At 42.9% G+C, this 6197-nt stretch overlaps 1 pseudogene; it reads right to left on the bottom strand.

The window, feature by feature from the left end:
* Window positions 1-891: 891 nt before the first annotated feature.
* Window positions 892-3658, bottom strand: LOC149162636 (protein PAT1 homolog pseudogene; annotated as a pseudogene).
* Window positions 3659-6197: the final 2539 nt, after the last annotated feature.

Below are 6197 nucleotides of genomic sequence, written 5' to 3'. Positions count from 1 at the left end.
AATTGGCAGAATGAAAGAAATGTGTGGCTAGAGCGAGGAGAATCCTCCTGGAGGGAGTTCGAGACCACATTGTCACAAGCCTCTGTGGGAAGGAGACATTGTTTTCAATGTGGAAAACATTGAAAGATCTATATCAGAACAACAACGATCAGAGGAAGCTAGCACTGAAAGACAAGCTTCAGAAAATCAAGTGTGAAAAGGGCAACATGTTCTCTACATATCTGAACAAGCTCAACACCTGTATGGATGATCTTAGAAGTGTAGGGATCACAGCAGCCGATGATGAAATGGTGAGTCTTGCTCTCGTCGATCTTCCTAAGAGCTAGCATAGCTACCAAGACTCAGTAAATGGAAGAGAGAAACTGCCAGATTGGAAACGAATTTGGTCAGATCTAATGCAGGATGAGATAAGAAGAAGCACGAGAGATGGATCTTCATCAAAGCAAGATGATGAAGAAAATCCAGCCTTAGCAAGTAAGGTGAGGAAAGGGAAAGGGAAGGCATCCCATCCCAAATCTAGTTCTTCCCATGATGGGAAGAAGTTTGAAAAATCAAAAGTGCAATGCTTTCACTGTCATGAGGTGGGCCACTATGTTATGAATTGTCCACGAAATAAATCCAAGAAGGGATCCTCAAAGGGATAAGACGGTGAGGCACTGGCCTCACTGTTCGAGTTGGATTTCTCTCCCATCTCATGCATCGTTTCATCCATGGTGGGATGTGTGTGGTACCTGGATAGTGGAGCCTCTTTCCACATGTTCGATGACAAGAATCTTTTCAGTACCTTGGAGGAGAAGGAACTCCAGATGCAGATCGAGATGGGTGATGATGGAAAGTACCGTGTTTCAGGTGAAGGTATGGTTGTGTTTCAAAGGGAGCATGGAGCTCCTCTCACCCTGACTGATGTAAATTATGTACCAGGTCTGGAGAAGAATCTTGTGTATGTCGCTACGCTAGAAGACAAAGGCTATGATGTAGTCTTTAGTAAAGGAAACGTATTCCTGAGGCCATCGGTACTGGACAGACAAATAGGATTGGGATTCAAGCTAAGAATCTCTACAAGGTAGAGGTAGATGACTGTGTGATCTACTTGCAGATCTGAAAATTAAAAAAACAGAGAATAACAAAAACAGACTGTAGACACAAACACTGGAATAACACAGGTCTGCAAACAATAACACCACTTTATTATGAAGAAGAGATGAGCATTTTATAAAACAATGCAATCATTCTCTTTATTACAAAAGATAAAGTCAAACTGCATAATTAGATAAAGCCAAGATATTTTAGATGTTTCCTTTTTCCTAGTTTTTCAGATGTTTCCCTCTTTTCTATTCTTGGATGTTTCCAATGAAATAGTACGCTTTTTCTTGGTTGCCCAATCAGTGAGATGTTTCTGATTTTTGTGTCCTTTCTGGTTGCCCAATTCCTCCCTGTTTAGATCAGGAAGCGTCCCCGCTTCCTCCACCAACTGAGGGAAATTGTGTTGCAATGTTTCTGCATTGATCCATTTTGCCTGTGCTGGTGTGTGTCCCTTCCTACCAACCAAATATGAGAAGTATGGCTGATGTCGTGTATCCCTTTTCTTGAAGTCCAGAATTGTATCTTTGAGCAGAGGAGGCTGAAAATCTGGAATATTATCAACCGGATGATGAATTGTATGGAGGATGGTCTCTTTGCCAAGAATGTAATGGCGCCATTGCTTCAAAGCTTGCACTAAACTGTAGAATTCCTTCTCATAGGTGCTGTACATGAGCTTAGCATCCGCAAGTGCCTCAGAATGGTATGATAGGGATTGCATGATACTATCGTACTTATTAGTACAGTATGTTGTCAATAATTTGAAGAAGCAATTAAATGATGCCTGCCAAATATTTCTCTTTTGAATGGTATAACTAGCACGTGGATCTGTCAGGATATCTGTAGCTCTTTCCAGAATAGCTTTTAGAACCACCGATGCCCCATCACCAGTAGAACTTCCAAGAGGACGAAGTGGTGGTTGTTCTGAAGAACAAACTACTGCTATCAAACAAGCAATAAGGGCATCTAAATCCATGTTGAAAACACACATAGCCACAGTCTTAGCAAGCCCAACTGTAGCACTGGGATCTGGAGTTAAGCTACCAAACAAAAAACGCAAATGACGAAAAACTGCCATGGAGACAATTCGTGCAAGTTCACTTCCAGGTGTGAGAAGCTGAAGGTATTTTGATAGAAGTTTTCTCCCTTTGGGAAGAGAAACCAGGCGTAGAAAAACAAGGTCATCTTTTGGAGCCAACCCAATTGGATGGCCACCCTCTGCTCCAAGAGGATCAACTAAGTGCAGAGAAGTTGCTAATCCTTCCAACAGAATCTTCCGCCTTCTTTTTAATTGGGCCCCACCATCTTGTAGTTGAGATACTTGCAAAAACTGATCAATATCATCCACATCAAGAAGAAGGCACAGCCCATCCTCAATAACAATCCTTGCATCCAGCATTGGTTCCTGTTCAAGGGGTCTCTCAGTGGCCTTGGGTTCATTTACATTATCACCTGTGGCATTTGGTGTTGAAGGAGCGTCCACTTCCAGAAGTGGACGAGGCCTACGAATAGAAGAAAATGGCACTCTTCCCAGTGCCTCTGCCTGAAGATAAGCACGTGGCTCTGCTACCGCTTTTGTTCGCGGTGGCAATTCACGTAGAGAAGATGGTGCAAACTGACTTTTTCCTCGAGAACCAGTAGCATTCTTTGCTTGCACAGCCTGATGATAATAATCATCAACATAGGGATCACTGGTGTGAGTTGCAGCAAGCTGCATGCGAACAATGCTCTCGATTTCTTCTGCAGACATATACTCTGATCGGAACTGTGGCCAGCCATTATTAGACCTACCTGACTGGCTGTTCGTATCTGAATTCTATTGGCTATTACGCTGATTTTGCTTTCCACGTTGTTGAGACTTACTACGGTGATCCCTAAAATCCCCACCCAAAAATGCCTCATTGTATCTGTGCATGGCAGGTGGAGGATGTGAATTGAATACTTGTTGAGTTGGCACAGGAGGAAAATGAGGAACACCACTCTGCATTGCCTGAAATCTTTGATGTTGCAGCAATGCCTGTGATTGTGCAGGCAACATAGCATTGGGTTGGGGCATTTGATGATGCATCATATTAGTCATAATCCCCGATGGCCCTCCTGGTCGCATATTAGATTGATTCAACCAGTGGCCTTGCTGAGGCCGTGTACCCATTACATGACCTGAAGAGTTGTATTGAGGCATCCCTCCTCCATATTGGATCATAGAAGGCAGAATTCCTCCTGTATCAAAAGGCAGAATTCCTCCATATTGGATCACAGAAGGCAGAAGGTTTTTAATAGTGGCTTTATTAAGGGCTCGATAGTATGTCACGAGGCGCCATTCAGAAGTATATTTTTTGGGAATAATAAAAGCTGGAGATGCACATGGCGAGGATGACGTCTGAATATGACCGGATGTCAACAATTCTTCAATTTGGCGTTCTATCTCAGTTGCCTCTCGAGGAGCAAGGCGATAAGATGGGGCATTGGGTAAGGAAGCGCCAGGAACAAGATCAATGTGGTGTTCAACAGAGCGTGTTGGAGGCAGCCCTGTGGGTTGGGTGAAGACATCTGCAGATTCATGGAGTAGAGGAGCCATTGAAGGAGGGCCTGGATTGGTGAGGTTGTCTGGCTTGACAGGGCAAACCAAGCACAAAGAAACATCTTGGTTTAAATTGACTCTTATAATGGGAGCTTTGCCAATGGAAGGTTGGGTTGATGTGCTAGCTCAGGATGTGAGCACATAGCTGCGCCCATCGTGCTGCAAGTGGTATTGGTGATCTGTAGCATGATAAACAGCATGTCAAGCCTCTTGGTATGGAATTCCTAGCAATAAATTAGCACAATCTAGAGGAGAAACATCACATACCACAGTATCACGAAAAGGCCCAATAGCAAAGGTGACAACACAACATTGTGAGATGGTAAGACGAGGACCGTCCTTTCTGACCCAACCGAGATGATATGGGTGGGGGTGAGGAGTGGTGGGAAGGCAAAGGTGTTCAACTAAGTCTTGTGACACAAGATTCTTTTGACTCCCATTGTCAAGAATAAGCGTGGCCAACTCATGTTTGATTTGACAATTATGGGTAAACAAAGGCGTAACAGAGGTGTTTGTTGAATTAGCAGTCATGAGGATGAGAGAGGGGTCCACTTCTGTCGGATTTTCGAGAGAAATAGCTGGAAGTGGGGTAGTGGCCTTTGGTTGTTCGACCTCTGTAAAAAGAGTTTTCTGGGGGCGGAGATTTTTCAATACTCGACAATCTGCAGAAGCATGTGAGTTGGTCTTGTGAAATGTGCACCAGGAGGTGCGGTGAGGTGTGGGGGATGAGGCAGAGGTGACATTAGAAGAATCAAAGGAAGATGGACCATTTCTGGCTTGAGGATATCAGATTCGAGTACCCACTTTGCGTTCCACCGCCAGGGCCCGAATAAAGGCCTTGTCTAATGAAGCACTATCAAACAATTCAACTTCACGACGAAGAAGCATTAGCAAACCAAAATTAAATTTGATAATTAGTACCTCGTCTGGATCGGATATATGGAGTTGAATGCACAACTTGCAGAAGACATCAATGTAGGCTTGCACTGATTGATTGGGTAGTTGTCGAAGCTGCAACCATTTGGCAAGGAGATTTTGTATATATCCTAGAGGATAGAAGTGTTCATGTAAGGCCTCGCAAAAGAGATTCCAAGATGTGATATGCGTCAATTTGGTCTCGGCTTGTTCTCCAAGGTCCACAACCAAGAACATATTCTCAAGATGAGTATCCCACCATGTTTGTGCTAGGCCTTCCAATTGTAGACTGGCGATCTGAAGTTTCATCTCCTCGTCCATTGTTGGACAGGTTCTAAAATAGTTGGAGAGGCTGCGGATCCAATTATCAACAGTCTCACCATTCATTTGCCCTGAGAATTTGGGCAGTTGAAAGCGTGTATCAAGCTGCATTTGCCCTGGAGGGCGTTGTTGTTGTTGCAGCGTAATTAGCTCTTGAAGAGCCCTAGCTAAATCATTCACTGGCGAGTTCATGATTTTCATTCACTGAATGGAGTGAAATGTATGACCCTTAAAAAAAAAATTTCTTCGAACAGGTGGATGGCTTCCAAGATCTTATGCTCTGATACCAATTGATCTACTTGCAGATCTGAAAATTAAAAAAACAGAGAATAAAAAAAACAGACTGTAGACACAAACACTGGAATAACACAGGTCTGCAAACAATACCACCACTTTATTATGAAGAAGAGATGAGCATTTTATAAAACAATGCAATCATTCTCTTTATTACAAAAGATAAAATCAAACTGCATAATTAGATAAAGCCAAGATATTTTAGATGTTTCCTTTTTCCTAGTTTTTCAGATGTTTCCCTCTTTTCTATTCTTGGATGTTTCCAATGAAATAGTACGCTTTTTCTTGGTTGCCCAATCAATGAGATGTTGCTGATTTTTGTGTCCTTTCTGGTTGCCCACTGTGTTGCATTAAGTTCCAAAGCAGAGATGGTGCAGAGCCAAGATGTTGGTGAGCTATGGCATAGAAGATTGGGCCAGTTGCACCATGGGGCCTTGAATATCGTGCAGTAGATTTCTACCAAAATTCCCAAGGGAAAACTGGAGTAGACGTATACATGCAAAGGTTGTACCTTGGGTAAGTATGCAAAATATTCTTTTGAGGATCGAGCGTAAAGAGTGGGAGAGTTCACACAGATGTATGTGGACCATTCTCTACAGCTTCCACCACTAAACAAAGGTAATATGTTATTTTTAATGATGATTTTTCGCATAGACGTTGGATCTACTTTATGCAAAAGAAGGATCAAACCTTCTTGAGGTTTTGTGAGTTTAAAGCGTTGGGAGAGAAAGAATCTGGAAAGAAAATAAGGGCCTTGCGTAGCACAAATGGTGGAGAGTATGTCTCCCAATAGTTTAAGGACTTCTGCGTTATAGAAGGAATTAAACAGGAGTTGACGACACCCCATAACCCACAACAAAATGGGGTGGTCGAAAGGAAGAACAAATCGATTGTGGGAGAAACTTGAGCGATGTTGCATGAACAAAGCCTAACACTTCATTTGTGGGCTGAGGCATGCAACATAACTTGCATAACAGAAGCCCGTACCATATACTGGGAATGAAGA

This window comes from Pinus tabuliformis, chromosome 5_2 (genome assembly GCF_031772625.1).
Source record: "Pinus tabuliformis cultivar Carrire ecotype Pingquan chromosome 5_2, CPIR1, whole genome shotgun sequence".
NCBI classification, from domain to species: Eukaryota; Viridiplantae; Streptophyta; class Pinopsida; order Pinales; family Pinaceae; genus Pinus; species Pinus tabuliformis.
Note: the sequence above shows the minus strand (reverse complement) of the source record. Positions and strands in the feature narration are given on the sequence as shown.